Consider the following 15,075-nt stretch of genomic DNA (forward strand, 5'->3'; position numbering starts at 1 on the left):
TAATGGCAGCAGATGTGACTTTACCACTAAATAATGGCACAATGTGACAGATTCAATAATCCTCACTGTAATAAAACACAGAACTGCCATCCTAGTCTTCTAGAAAAAGCAAGTTCTGGAGAAACTAAGTAGATTTGTTTCAGTCTCCCCTTTTACAAGTTCTGGGCTAATATGAAGAGCTGCATGGAGCACTGCAATTCAGCAATGGCAAGGAACACCAAGGACTCAACTGTGTGTTTTTAAAACATGAGATATGTTCAAACTCTTTTATTTCAATATTAATTTCCTCTCAATGGGCATTTTTTCCCTGTGCACTAACAGCTTTGCACAAGTCAGGACGAAAATCCAGCCAGGAAGAGGTAATATAACCTGCACCAAATAGAGAATCTAAATGAAAGTGTACTCTTCTAAACAAACCAGTATAGTATATAAACTACAATTTCCATCCTACCACACACACACATCAGTGTTTATTTACCAACGGTACAGAATGAACAGACTTTTTTGCCTCTTCATATTACAGTTCCAATTAGACTAACAGTTGCATACAACTAGTTCTTCCAGTACTTACTACTTTGTGCTACCAGCAGTTTTACCTTATCATGAAATTTACTTTTTTTATACCATATAATTAGCAAGCCATTTTGTTACCAAACACACGTTGACAAACAAAGTCTGTTTGGAGCTAAAACCGCCACTCCAGCATTAATGGTTTAAAGGAGCCTATACAGCAGGCTGGTGTAAAAACTCTCCAGTTTCACTATGAGACAGAAGTTAATCTGAGTTCTTCTTGAACAAAAATGTCATATATGCTATTTGTGCTATTTCCATAAGCATTTCTTTATTAAAGACACTGTTCATTACGGAGTTTTAAAGGATCTGATTGCTCCTAACAGGGCAATGACAGACCCAGTCCACAATATAAAGCAATCACTTCAGACACTGCTAAGAATTTATCATAAACAAACACAGCATTAGATCAAATTAAATTCTAAGCTGACTTCCTATATGACAAAATAAAGGCAATGTTCAGATCTCTGAAATGCAGAAGTTCACTACAACTGGAACAAGACTGAAGAAAAAAGTTTGGTTTTTTTGTACTCACACAAGCAGTCTCACATATACACACATGCTTATGCTAGCTGGATGTCAAAGGAAACCTAGCCATTTCAGACCTTCAGATTATCTAATTCTAGCAGGATTGATAGCAATCTTACTTTCCAGAAAAGCCTTCTAAAGAAGTTCAAGGAATTTATGTGTGCTCCAGGCGAGGTATCTTCCATAGACATTTAGGCATCCTGTACAACTGCTATATGGGATTTCTTTGTTAAATTTTCCTTTTGAACCTAATCACCCTACCCAAGTGCTAGCTGTGCATGCTCAGACGTAATCAGCAGCATTCAGCTGCTCTGGGGAAGTGCTCTCACACACAAGGAAAAGGATACTTCCTCAGAAATAGCTTATTTGAAAAGCAAAGTCCTGACTTAGAAGTATGGAGTGAAGCGTGTAAAGGGCCAGAAGCAGAAGAGAGGACCAAGGCAGCTGGACTCCGTGCTAGGGGTAGAAAACCTGACACCAAGGAACTGCAAGGGCCTGTGCTGCTTTCTCCTTGTCCTTATGCTAAACAGGAAACTGCAAAACAGAGCTGGAAGGAGCCACCCCTCTGTGGTAAAGTTCAGACTGGACCATCAGAAGACAACAAACTTACCCCTCTACACTCTTGTATTAATACAGCCACTGTGCAACAAAATGCAAGAACTGTTTGACAACTGTGGAAAATTCATCGATCCTTGTAGACTACACAAGTATGAACCTTTGTGTTTGTCTGGTTTTTAATAAAAGAAATACCTCTTTCTGAAAGATGAAGCTCTCATAACCAGGAAAATCAAACTCTCCCTCTTTCTCTCCTTCCACCTGAGAACAAAGTCATTGATAAAAAACATCCTGAAAGCTTGAGACGTATAACTATTTTGTCACCTGTCCTGGAGAACAGAACAAGGGAAGGAATACCTCATACTTCAGTATTTGGAGTTATTTAAACTATAATAAACACAATACAGTTCTTTAACATGCAGTTAACTGCTTCTTTTAGTTTAGAAAAAAAGTCTGATGTTTTCATTCAATCCCAATTATAATGACCATTGTACATTTGCAGCTTTTTGAACCTGCACCTCTATATTTTAAGATGACATAAATTTATGCTGGTCCAGTTAAAATTACCTACAGAGGAATATAAAGCAGGCAGTAGAAGACAGGATTTAGTTCAAATATACAATGGGAAACAAGTAAATGTTTCCCTTTTTTACCTCTTTTCCAAGCATGCACAATAATCAGGGCAGACATGATGATCATTATATAAAACTGCCTTTATAAAAAACCTATTTTCTAGTTGATTGTTTGGTTTATTATAGTGTTTCTTCAATAACAATCTCATAATGAGCTCTGTTTTAAAAGGACTCCAGGATTTTACAACAATGAATCCAATACATGGATTCCATCAATATTTCCTGTGGTTTCTACTAACACACAAAGCTACCCACACTTTTTTGCAGGTTTCCTTAGGTTGTTCGCCTCTCTGGTGCTGAAGTAATCCACCCATTTTAGTCAAAAACCAAACAAATTAAAAGACTGACAACATCCTGACAGAGTCCTTCCAAGCAACTCTCTGATAGCAACAAAACCAAATCAAGTTAAATTAACTCTATTGTAGACTAGGTACCTACATCTTATAAAGCTGAACCAAAAGTTAAATAACAAAGAAAATCAATTTAATCTAGCAGTTACTACATTATTATTTCCATTGCCTAGAAGACATCCAAAACAAAAGATTACAGGCATTAATTAGGCTGACTTCTAATACAAAATCCTTCCCTTGCTGACCAAGTCACCTTATCCTTTCCAAGTGCAAAATACATTCAAACAACAGTTCAGACAAATGAAGCAATGTATTGTACAATTAACTGGTCATGCCTCTACCCCCTTCCTTCATTTCCCACTTCCAATGACTCCGCTCCCTCCCTCAGGGCTCCCTGCTCTAGTACATGATGGAGTCATGCTCCTGCACAGCACCAGAAAACAAGACATGGAAAACTCTAGTTTTTCTTAGTTTAGAGACAAGATTGGTCCCCTCAATATTCTTGCCGAAAGCCTGCATCAGAGTGCAAGGAAAAGGCATTAGCATCAGCACAAACAACAATCCTGCACTGTACACCCAGGCAGAGCTTCCATCAACCAGGTGACAGAGAAGAGATGATGAGATGCAGGCAGATTAATTCTAGCCTTCACTGCTTTATCCAATGTCTTGGGCAGACCACAGAAACCCCTCCTGCCCAGCTCCCCTTCTGCAAAGTGAAAATAGTATCTAGAAATTGCAAACATGAATTCTAAATCCTGCAGAAATAGAAAAATAATCATCAGGAACTAACCTTGTAACAAATTTACCAAGTGCCATGATGTGTTCTGTATCACTCAGGAATTTTTGTTTGCTCTGGATTAAATATTCTATAAGCATAAGCTTTATTTCTGCTAAAGGTTTGGAACTTGAAACATACTAATTCATGTTGACCCTACAGCCCCGTGATTGAGAGCCAAATTACATTATCACTCCCATCTCTGATTTTGAAAGCACACAGCACCATTTAAGGCCAAACAAAGCATACTCATTCAGCCCATCTTTAAAATAATTTCATTAAAGTTCTGTGCATAATATATATTGCACCCAATCACATTCTATTAAGTACTTAAACCAAAATTGGAAGCCCAAGTGATAGAAAAATTATCACTGAGCACCACAGAGTTCCTCACTACTTACGGTGCATAGCAAGCTCACTATGTGGTCTGCAGCATTCCTAATCCAGTCAAACCATGACAAAAGGAAGAAATATCAGCATCAACTAGGCTAGCACAGCATGGCCATGCTTTACTTTCTTCACCCATCAAAATCATCCAGGATATATTGTTAGTAGTACCCCACATCCCTCTCCAGTGTGCCTCTGCTGCTCTTGTCAGCCATTCCGGTACAACCTGCAGTTCCCAACCTGCAGAGGCACGTCACTGTCAAACCCAAAACCTGGGAGAGCTGTTTGACACACCAGGTATTTGTGCTGCCATTTGGGGGGACCTGGGCAGACTGGAGCACTGGACACACAGGAATGACATGGAGTTCAATAAAATGTACACAGTGAAGACCTGTACACAAAACTGGAGTATTTAGCAGACGCTTATTATCATTGACTGAAGTTTTTCTTCCATTCTTTACAGGTATCACCAGACATTTTACCCATACCTGTGGGATCAAAAACTACCTTGTAGCAACCAGTACCTGTCTATTTAAATTGCCTTCAATTGCAGTTGTTTCCTCAGTTGCACCAACACGCAGAACTGACTCTACAGGCAAAACAGCTGTTGCTGCTTCCTCTCACCAAATACTTTTAGCCTAGACAGGTCCTGCCCAGTCAGCCAGAAAAATCATCTGAAGTGTCACATCATAGCACATGAAATTATTCTGTACTGTTCAACATTCCAAAAGCAAGACCTCACACTGAAAGGCTGCACAAATCCCTTCTTCCAGAACTGGGAATAAAATCCTTACGTGAAAAAACATCCGAGCCATGCTACCACATTTCTATACTTAGTTTTCTGTCTCTAAAAATGTGTGAGCTGCCAAAACCAATCAGTTTTTCTGTATCTTCTGCTACCATTTCCAGAAGGTAGCAGCTAATTCCTGTACTGTGCAGGTCTGTGTTAAGGCACCGACACCAAGATCACACAGGAAAGCTGATCCTTTAACCATGGCTATAGTAGCATAATTAATTTAAATGTCACACATCACTCAGACAATTGTTTGATCTCCAGTGTTTAGTCTGATAGCTTTTAAATATATTTTCATATACTGCTTTTTTCTAATGCCTAGGATGGCTAATACTAAAAATAGTAATCAATGCTTCATGAAAACAATTGCCTGTAGATCTGGCTTGCTCAAGAACAGAAATGTTATAATTTCACTTTTTAATTAAAAAATTTTTTAATAAGCGCAAATCTGAGGGACTGAGAATATGAAAGCAAGCTTGCTTTCCCTTTTTTATTCTTACAGACTCTTCAGACATAACTGCTCCTTCCTCTCTGGACACTCTGAGACACTCGACCTGATTTTCTGCAGCACTGAGCATTCATAACTGTTGCTGAGATCACCGGGGGCTACGGGCACCACATCACTCATAGGGCAAAAAATTATAAGCTGATTGCACAAGACTCAGAGTTAAGGCACTGACTTCTAATGTTAGTCCAATATCTGGATGATTAAGGCCCAAATTAACGACTTGCTACTTCCCATGTGTCCATTATAATAACATCAGACACCTACCAGCCCCATGCCTACCTGCTCTGAACACAAAATACCAAAACAAAAAGGGCTCAACTAAGTTACATCTATTGTCCTCAGGCTGTGAGACTGAACAGATGGACCCTTGAAGCCTTCTGGTTCTCTGCACCTGTGTTTCCAAAGCTTAGGAGTCTTGAGAAGATAAACTCAATTGTCTTTTTAAGATGACACAAGAGCATTAAGAATCATAAAAAAGCCCTATGGAACAAGTTTTAAGTTGAGAGAGATTTTGCTTATTGTAGAAACTGTGGAGTCGAATCATCCTCCAAACAAAAGACTGAACAATCAACAAAAACTTGTAAATGACTGAACAATGAAAGGGACAGTCTGAGTTATCAAGGCAAAGTTATCAAGGTAATAAAACTTTTCTCTAAAAGGACCATCCTGCTCAGCTGATGCTTACTCAGCTCACTAAAACGACCAAAAGCTTCTCAAGGTCTTGCAGAGCTGATTTTAGTGGGCCAAGCCAATGTCCAAGAGGCTCTAACACACCTGTGCACAGGAAAGCAACAGGAGGGTACAACTGGACACAGACCAGACTGAAAGAGGATGACTTCTTTTCCCATATGTAAAAACTGCTGCAAAGGCAATGGAGAGGGACAATAAAGAGCTTTTCTCAGTGGGAACACACAAGCAATGGGTTTTACTGCAGCAAGGAATATTCAGGTAAGACACATAAAACCAGATAAGGACCAGTGAAGCTCTCCAATAGTTTGCTCAATCAAATGTGCATTACCCACCACTGAATATTTGTGCTATTCCCAAGTAAATGGGCCTCGTTTGTCAGGTGCAACAGGCAAAATCTGTGGTGAAAGCTTATTCTGAGGAGCTTGAAACAGCTGGGAAAAACCAGACATGGCTTTTGGGACACAGCCTGCTTTGGGTCTGAAAACACGGCACAACCAGAGCTGTGCCTGCTGGAGGGAAAGGCAGGGGACTAGGCCAAACCTCCATACCCTTTCTTACCCCCATCTCTTCTAATGTTTCTGGGACTTTCATCTTCAATCAAACTCATGAGACAATAATTAAAACTAAATCCAGTTATTAAAATCACACTCAAGCACTGCAGTGAGTGTTCATTCCTAGAAAATAATCCATATCTAGAGGAAGGCAGGAATCCCTGGTAGAATCAGACATGTAGAGGGCCACAGAGGCTGATATTTGTCTCTGTGCAGCACACAGCACAGCAGGCCAGGAGCTCACACTGTCTGCAGGCACACCAGAAGCACTGTTAATAGATTTTTATGCTACCTCAGAAAAGTGTTTACTCATCTGTAATTTTTCTCAGCAGTGGACATCTGGTGCTCTATTATTCATTGGATCTGGAAAATTGCCAATGATAAAACCAATTTTCACAAAAAGGAAGCAAAGCCTGACATGCAGAATGCTGGAAAAAAGGAAACAACTCTCAGAATGGTTCACGTTTTTGTTCTCCTTGTCTTTTATTTTCTTTTCTTGTGGGGAACTCTGAGTAGAAAAACCAAAAGGAACTGCAGAACATTTTTTCCAGATTATAAAAGAAAACAAGTATTTTTGAATTCACATATAAAAAATTACTGATTCTGGTACTCATTTGAACGTATGGGGGAACTGCACAAAGGCTAGATGAAAATAAGGTCACTAAAATACTAACTTAACTCCTAAGAGAAAGGATATTTAATGGTTAATATAGAGACTTGTATGTATCAAGTAGAAGAAAATGTAGGAGCACTCTAACATGTAATATTCCACCAATTTGCTGGCAGGCACCTGTTATACTCTCCTCAAAAGAACACAAACACAATGTTCCTTCAAAGGACAGAGGCAGTGTTGAGGACTTTGTTAAAGCATTCCCACCTCAGAACTGATCCCCCAGGAAACCAGCATCTCAGATTCTGAGCTTTGGAGGAACAGCTCCATCAATTCCTTCATTGCCAGACCCATCAAGATCCACAGCCTTGCTGATGGGTGTCCCAATCCATGACCCTCAAACAGCCAAGATTTCTGGGCATGATCTCAGAGTGACTGAGGCACTGAAAGCCTCAGTACTCACATCTACTCCAGAGATAAGGCTTACAAAGTTTTAGGCTGAGTCTTTCAATGCTATCAGTTCAGGAACTGAAAGATCCTGGTGCACCAGTTTTTCTGAGTTCAGGGAATTCACCAACGCTCCAGTGACAAAACCCCATGGATCCCTGTACTACTAACAACAGGTTGGAGGCCCAGCTTAACGCTGAACCTGATGCAGCTAATTGGCATCTGCTCCAGTACAGCTCCTTATTCACTCAAATATCATCTTTTTGTGTACATGAGGGTATGGGGGTATTTTAAAATTAAGCACTTAATGTTTCAAGCTGCTCAAAAGTGATGTTGCATTTAAAGAAGGCATTAGTAAATACTCAATAAGCATTTTATAAAGAGCATAATGCTATCTCTCTGCAGTGAGGCAGTCTAAACACCCTTGCTTTTAGTAACCATTTTTACTAGCATTAAGTGGACAGGGGTTCTACTGATGCTTTTCATTTAAGCAGGAATAAATTTCAACAGGAAATGTAAGAAAGCTGTTTTTCTTCCATTGTTAAGTATTTTTAGCCAAAGTAACTCTGTAAATTATTTTTTTAAAAATCCCATTTGCTTTAGCATAAAAGAGACTTCTCAAAAGAGGTCATGATTTTTTGACTCTTGATTCTTGACATTCTGTGGTACTATCAACAGAGTATAAAGATGTTCCAGAGAGAGGGAGTAATTTCCATATCCTTCCCATACTCACTAGCCAGAGAACCTGAATTATAAACACCTGAAAAGCTCCTCTTAAAAAAGCTCCTCTTAAAAAAGAGTTTGTGAAAAATGAACAAGAGCAAAAAAAAAAAAAAAAAAAAAAAAGGAGCAGAGATAGACCATAAAATATTAGGTTATAAGAAAAAGATCATTTTATATATAGATACAAAAACTACAGAATCAACCTCTACTTCCCAACCCAAACAACTTCTCGAAAAAATTCAGCCTGATATCAAACCAGACACCCTCCACCTACATCTTGTACCACAACCCTTGTTCTGAATCAATCCACAATCTGCAGCCTTTCAGGCAAAAAAACCACCCAAGCCCTAAATGCTACCATGCCCCAAACACCAAAGAAAAAGCTGTGAGTAATCCCAAACCCTGTCAATAGCAAAACAAGCAGGCAACTCTAACTTGGTTCTTCTTCATTAAAATTTGCTTCAAATTCTCCTCCCAGTAAATGAATCAACAGTATTCTCCTCTACCAGGAATTTTCTTATGTGTTCCCCGAGACCAAGGGGCTGTACAAGTTGTTAATCCAAAGAGACCAAACGGGGAAAAAACCCTATCAGAACACACTAGAATGTTCCCCTCTTCACCACTCAGTGAGCTGGTTACAAGACAAACTACACTGCATCTATGAACTATACAATTTAAATCATCCTTCCATGAAACCATCAATGCTACCACAAACTCACTAAGTCAGGTCATCAGTTTCCCATTGACCACATTTTGCCTTAAGAACTTAAAGAATAATAACTCCAGAGTCCACATGCTACTAAATTGCCCAAATCCATCCTAACCTGACATTGCCCCAGTCTAAAGGCAGTGGATGAGACCCATAAACAGGCTGAAATCCTAATAGGCTTATTCTTCAACAAAGATTATAAAGGTACAACCAAGCCTACTATTCTGAAGCACACAGATGACATGTATTTTTCCTCTGAAAACTCATACACTTTCAAAGCCATCCAGCGTGTGACACCGAACACCTCTATCACACCGTTCCCAAAGCCTACACTGAGACTGGTTTCCTGTCCACCAGGCCAACACCTTCTGTCACAAAGCCAACCACCTGAAACTCAAACAAGCCATAAAGTGGAGGCAGTGCCCCAAGAGCCTGGGCGTGTGCTGGGAGCGCTCAGCACTGCACTGAGCCAAGAGAACCTTCCCAAAGACTGCCTCACACAAAAACCTACCAGCATTGCTGAACAAACCTCACCAACAGTACGGGCTCCATTAGTACCCATGGCACAGCTTTTGACCTGCAGGAACAGTACAGTCAAATCCTTCACTGAAACAGCATACATTAAAAAATTTCTTCTCATCCACCTTAAAACAACCTGACTACCAAACAAAGTCGTGAGAACAAGCACATTTTTTCAGTGGAGACACACAACCATGCTGGAGCTAGGAATAAAAAGCCTCGCAAGCATGTTTCCCAGGTGAACTCATACTGCAACCAAAATTCAGATGTAAATCCAGAGGCTAACACAATTCCCCAAAGCCCAATGGCTTCCCCAACACTACACAGGTGAACAGCAAGAGCAGCAAAGGAGGAAATGATTTGCCAGAACACTTCCCAGAACAAAACCATTCCACTCCTAAATTCTCACTTCCAATCTGAAACACTTAGGGAGGTGCACAGCTGGAAAATAAAGATTCATATTCATTTTAAATAATTGACTCAAAAGGCACCCCTATAACTTATCTCTCCACCCCACAGGCAATACCTCCCCACACTTCAGCAGAGCTCACAGCAATGAATTACTTTCTATTTGTAGGGAGCTTTAGGATTGTGGCTTTATTTCAGTCTAAAGCAGTGGGATCCAGGAGCTTGCCTACTTTTTCACAGCAGCATCAACTGACCTAAAAAATACATTACCTGTACCTATAAGCCTTTCTTGATTGAGACATGAGGGAAAAAAAAGAGATTCATTTTAGCTCAGTGAATAATCCTGAAAATAAGTTCTTATCATTCAGAAATTAATTTTGGTTAGTCAAAAACCCTAGGAAGACCAGCTAGGGAGGGCAGAACTGCTTGCTCTTTGTTATTTAAAAATGGAGGTGTAGAGCACAAGGACACAGGTGAGCTGTGGATTTACTGAGTGCAGCATCACCGAAATGGGCTTTGCTAATTGCACTGACCACATTACAGCTGATTTCCCACCACCTTCCTCACTGTCCTTTGAGTGTTTTCCCTCCTGACTAAATACAAATACTTTACTTTGAAGGCATGGTGACAACTCAAACTTCAAAGCTATCACTAATTTACTTGGATACTCTAAACTGCAAACACTGATGATTTCTTTTATAACTATATCTTGCATTGCTTACAGAAATACAGGAACATCTCTTTTTATTTCTGAAGACTTATTTGACAAGCAGATGACAAAAACTGGAATTAGTGTGACAGTGTCTGAGCAAGCATCATTCATTTTTGTGCTTCCAACTTTAAAGCCTAGCCAAAAATACTTTCTCCTGGTAACACTGACAGCAGTCCTTCCCCCTAGATAAGGAATTTTTTTATCTGGAAATATTTACTAAAACAATTCATTGGACTAATGCAGCAGTTTTCAGCCTAATGAAATAGCTTAGCTAAAGCTTAGCCAAAATGGACCACTTAAAAAGAGACACAAGAAAGATCCTGCCTGCCTTTGGAAAGGCTGCCAGCAGATGAAGGCTGCTCCATGATGCTGGTAATGGCACTATCAACAATTCTAGCATGAACTGCCAGAGTGCTTTATTTTTCTAAAGATACCCAAACAGAGAGGAAACCCTGTGGTACTGGAAAACTGGAACATGGGCTCTGCCAGCAACCTAAACCCTATACCCTCCTGTAGGAAATAATTAAGACACCAAACCCCTTCCTCACCTGATCCCCAAGGATAGCTAACCTTGACTGTGAACTGGGGAAAGAATCCAAGGATTAATCACCAGAAGAAATGCAGAGTAGCTGCAATGAGCTACCTCACAGGCAGCAGGCTAACAGATGAAACCAAGAGCCACAAACCAACATCTCTGAGGCACTCAAGAATGGGGAAAATGTGGGAACCTGAGGCTACCCTGATACAACAAAAACTTGTTTAGAAATGTGCAGAGGGCTTAGAGGCATCTGCCTGGTTTGTGTCTATGCAAGGCCAAAGCTCCATTCAGGATAGAGTGGTGAAGTTAAGGTCAGTGTTCAGAGCACAGCCTTCAACATCTGGAACTTCAGAACTGCTACTCACAGAATTCTCTGCTAAGCTACAGTGATGGTCTCCAACAGTACCAGCCTTCTGCTTCCACACACACACACCCTTACAAACCTCTTCCCTGGGAACAGACTAAGGAAAAACAAGAAAAATTAACAGGCGAGAAAAGAACTTCATGCCTAGAAGAGAAGAGAATCATCTTCTACCATCAAATATAAGATGCTGGAAATAGAAAAAGCACAATTCTCTCAGCACTGCTGGTAAGACTGAATGAAACTTAACAGAAGATATGGAAAAGAGAAGCTGAGGCTCTCCAGTGAGGGGGGAAATTCCAGGAGCTGGTCCACACAAGAGGATATTTCCCCCTGTAAGACTCCTTGGCTTCCATTTTTGCAGAGAAGGGAACACACCACACAGCTTTATATGTTGAAGAATTTGCAAATACTTTCTTCTGTGCTTCAGAAAAACAGGCAGAGGACTTTCAGTATCTTACACAGCTACATAAAATGAAAATACATCCAGTAACTGATATTTGAAACTGTCAGGCTGTAAGAGCAAGAGTGAGAATATTTTGAAGCATTTCCTTAAACAGATTCTCAATTCCCATGAGATTCTCAAGAGCAAATGCTAGCTAAAAATTGTAACCCCAGGAGTTAACTAAGGGAACATTTCCTCTAGGAACAATCCTTACAGAAAATACAAGGAAGACACAAGTTTTCATTTCTCTTGTACCTGGTCCTACCTCCATTTCCCTACGAATTATTCAAATAAATGTAAACACTAATGTATAAGCATTGCCTTCACCCTTCAGGCAAAGTTAGGGCAAGCTTTTCCAGAGCACACAGTGTACACAAGTATATTTAATATAGCATTCAGCAATCATTTGAATACTTTCAAAGTATCAAGGAAGTTTTTTATCCAGGGGTTATACCAACACATTCCACAAATCAAGTTCTCAAAACACAGAGAACATGACTACATATCAAAGAATAATAATCATTAAAAAAATCCCAAACCAACATGGAACAGATATTTTCTTTTCCAATAGGGTTTTGGGATGAGCTTTCATACAATGGTTGAACCAATCTGATTGGTTACTGTTGTTTAAAATGCAGTCCCTGCTTTTTCCTCCTGCTCTTGACCACATTTCCTACTCTTTTTCTTTTTGTCCACATTAAACACTCCACACTATATATAACCTGATAAAAATCTATTAGATTACAGTATCATAGTACACTTCCTACACGTTACATTATTTTCATTTATCACCATCTAGAATGTGCTCCCATAAATCATGAACTTTCTGTTATCTTAAGGCAGTGTTAATTCAAGACTCAAAATAATGGCCTAGGTATAGGTTTACCACTTTAAAAGAGATATATGAATGCTCTCTAAACAGAGCAGTAAAAATTAAAAAGTAAAGAAAAACCCAGGAGACACTATTAGAGAACTATTTCAGAGAAAAACACAAATGCAAAGAATTTGGGGTAGAGTCCTCTGCGCAGCACTTTTAGCGAAGTTTCAGAGCAAAACAAAAGAGTCAGTAGGAAGTAACATGTGAATGGATGTCTGGGAATGCCAGTCACTACAATCCACTGCCCTGAACATCAGGCACCGTGGCTCCTCCCTCCCATGGCTGTACTGGCACTTGGCTTTCTGCCCATTTGCACAATCCAGGAAGCCATCTAGCAATTTAAAAAACTGTTTTCCAGTTGTTTGTACTTGGATCAGCTCCCTGAACTCGCTCATTCCTTGTCTGCAGGAGCACAGGACCAGGGCTAGGGAAGAACAGGAACAACCAGGAGAGAACAGGACCAGGAGATGTGCACTGGCCCAAGCTGCTACAGAAATGGATTGTACCTTGCTGAAAGATCTTACAAAAAGAGGGAAACCCACCCTCCCCCAGTTTCTCAAAATTTAAGTCTATTCTAAAAATGTACTTCAAAAATAGGTGTTAATGCTCAATAAATACAACATGTTGCTTTTGGATCAACCGAGTATGGATTTCTTTCCTAACCAAACTAAAGATGTCAAAGAAAAAACAGAGTCAGATTAAGGCCATTTGGAGGCTTTTTTAATAATCTTTGCATAAATAGAAAAAAAGCATCTAATTATAGCAGATGATAGCCAGTTTCTTGCCAATACATGTGATATCCTAAGTAAGCATTTTCTCCACAAAATTCTCTTATGCTGTTTTGAGGGGACAGGACAGGGAGGGGGGAAGGGCTACCTTCTTTCTGACTCTACCATTTCTCATTTTTCTACCAGTATTAGTCTGCATTAACAGCCAAATCATACACACACACTCACACAACACTGCCAGTGACCTACTAGAAAGTTGCTATAGCAACGACTGCTTTCAGAAATACACGTTGTGCATTTTAAGTGCCATCATAGTGTAACTCATCTGTCAATTAATAACCATGGCTCACAGGAACACACCACATACTCAAAAAAAATTAACAAATAAACACAGAGGCTTTATGTCCACAAAAGGAAGCACTGGGAAACCCCATGTGGGCTTAGACTCACTACCAATGGAAAAAACCAACAATGACACATATTTAGCATCAAGATGTAACTCTCACATTCCTGTTTAAGTGCACACAATTCATGAAGTATGAAAAAACTTCAGTTCAGTCTTAAAGGGGGAAATAACTCATAAATATCATTAAATGTCTAATCTGAGCAAGTCCAACTTAGTTGTAAAATCTATAGGAACATACAGAAAATGTAATTTAATTTAGGTTTCTGTTACATGTTTTGAGTGAAATCTCTAATAAGAAGCAATGGATTTGAAAACACATTGGGTAAACAAAAAACTGAGTATCTACTTTCAGCCTCAGTAGACTTCATGAAATTCTGTGGCCAGGTTATTTCTAATTAGCCATCAGACTAAACTGGTGACATTGCCCCTTTCTCTGGATGCAGGTGTCCACCAGTTTTTGGTGGTAAGTGTTGGATACAAAGCATAAACACAGAAAAGAACTGATCATCTAAAATGTCAATTAGTTATTCACAGAGAGACAACTTCAAGAAAATTCAACTAGCACAATTAGAAACTCAAGAATACTCCAGTACCACCCACAGCAGCTCATTTCTTGTTTCCTCTCACAGCCCTGCCTTACACCAGGTGATGTTCAGTCAAATGCACGCCCTAAGTTCCAGTTCTTCACCTGTCTCAGCTGTGGCACATGTGCTGTCCATGGACTGTCACTCTGAGCAGTGGAAGGTCAGTGCACTGCTAACTGCAGAATATTCTCCGTACAGAACACAAAGGCTGATGCCTGAGCTTTGCAGAGACCCTGGATCACCAAGGGCTGTCTGCATCAATGACATGGTGAGAAAGCCTGCAGAGCTTCCAAGCTCCAATGTGACCTTGAAAAGTGTTTCAATTTCCTTTCTCGCATCCTCTAAATCCAGTTCAAATCATTCTCTCATATGACAAAGATAAAAATCGCTTTCCTGTATTGTTTTTTTGATTGAGATGAACATCAAGCTCTCACAGCAGCCAGCCTTTGACAATATACTGGTATTGATGCCAGTTGAAATCCTCCTGGCTATCAGAAAACAGAGTAAGAGGCTGTGCTGGTTTCAGCTGGGGTAGAGTTAATTTCCTTCCCAGGAGCTGTGCTGAACACAGGTGATAATGGAGAGGTCTTTCTCTTCTTGCTGAGCTCACACAGGGCCAGGGCCTTTCCTGCCCCTCCTATGGCAATGCCAGGGAGGGGCTGAGGATGC

General features: G+C 40.0%; 1 protein-coding gene across 1 annotated transcript in view; it reads right to left on the bottom strand.

The window, feature by feature from the left end:
* Positions 1-15,075, bottom strand: part of STAG1 (stromal antigen 1) — a 158,447-nt gene that overhangs the window by 120,950 nt on the left and 22,422 nt on the right. The window lies entirely within an intron of this gene.

The sequence above is a fragment of the Onychostruthus taczanowskii genome, unplaced genomic scaffold (genome assembly GCF_017590055.1).
Source record: "Onychostruthus taczanowskii isolate IOZ18803 unplaced genomic scaffold, ASM1759005v1 scaffold51, whole genome shotgun sequence".
NCBI classification, from domain to species: Eukaryota; Metazoa; Chordata; class Aves; order Passeriformes; family Passeridae; genus Onychostruthus; species Onychostruthus taczanowskii.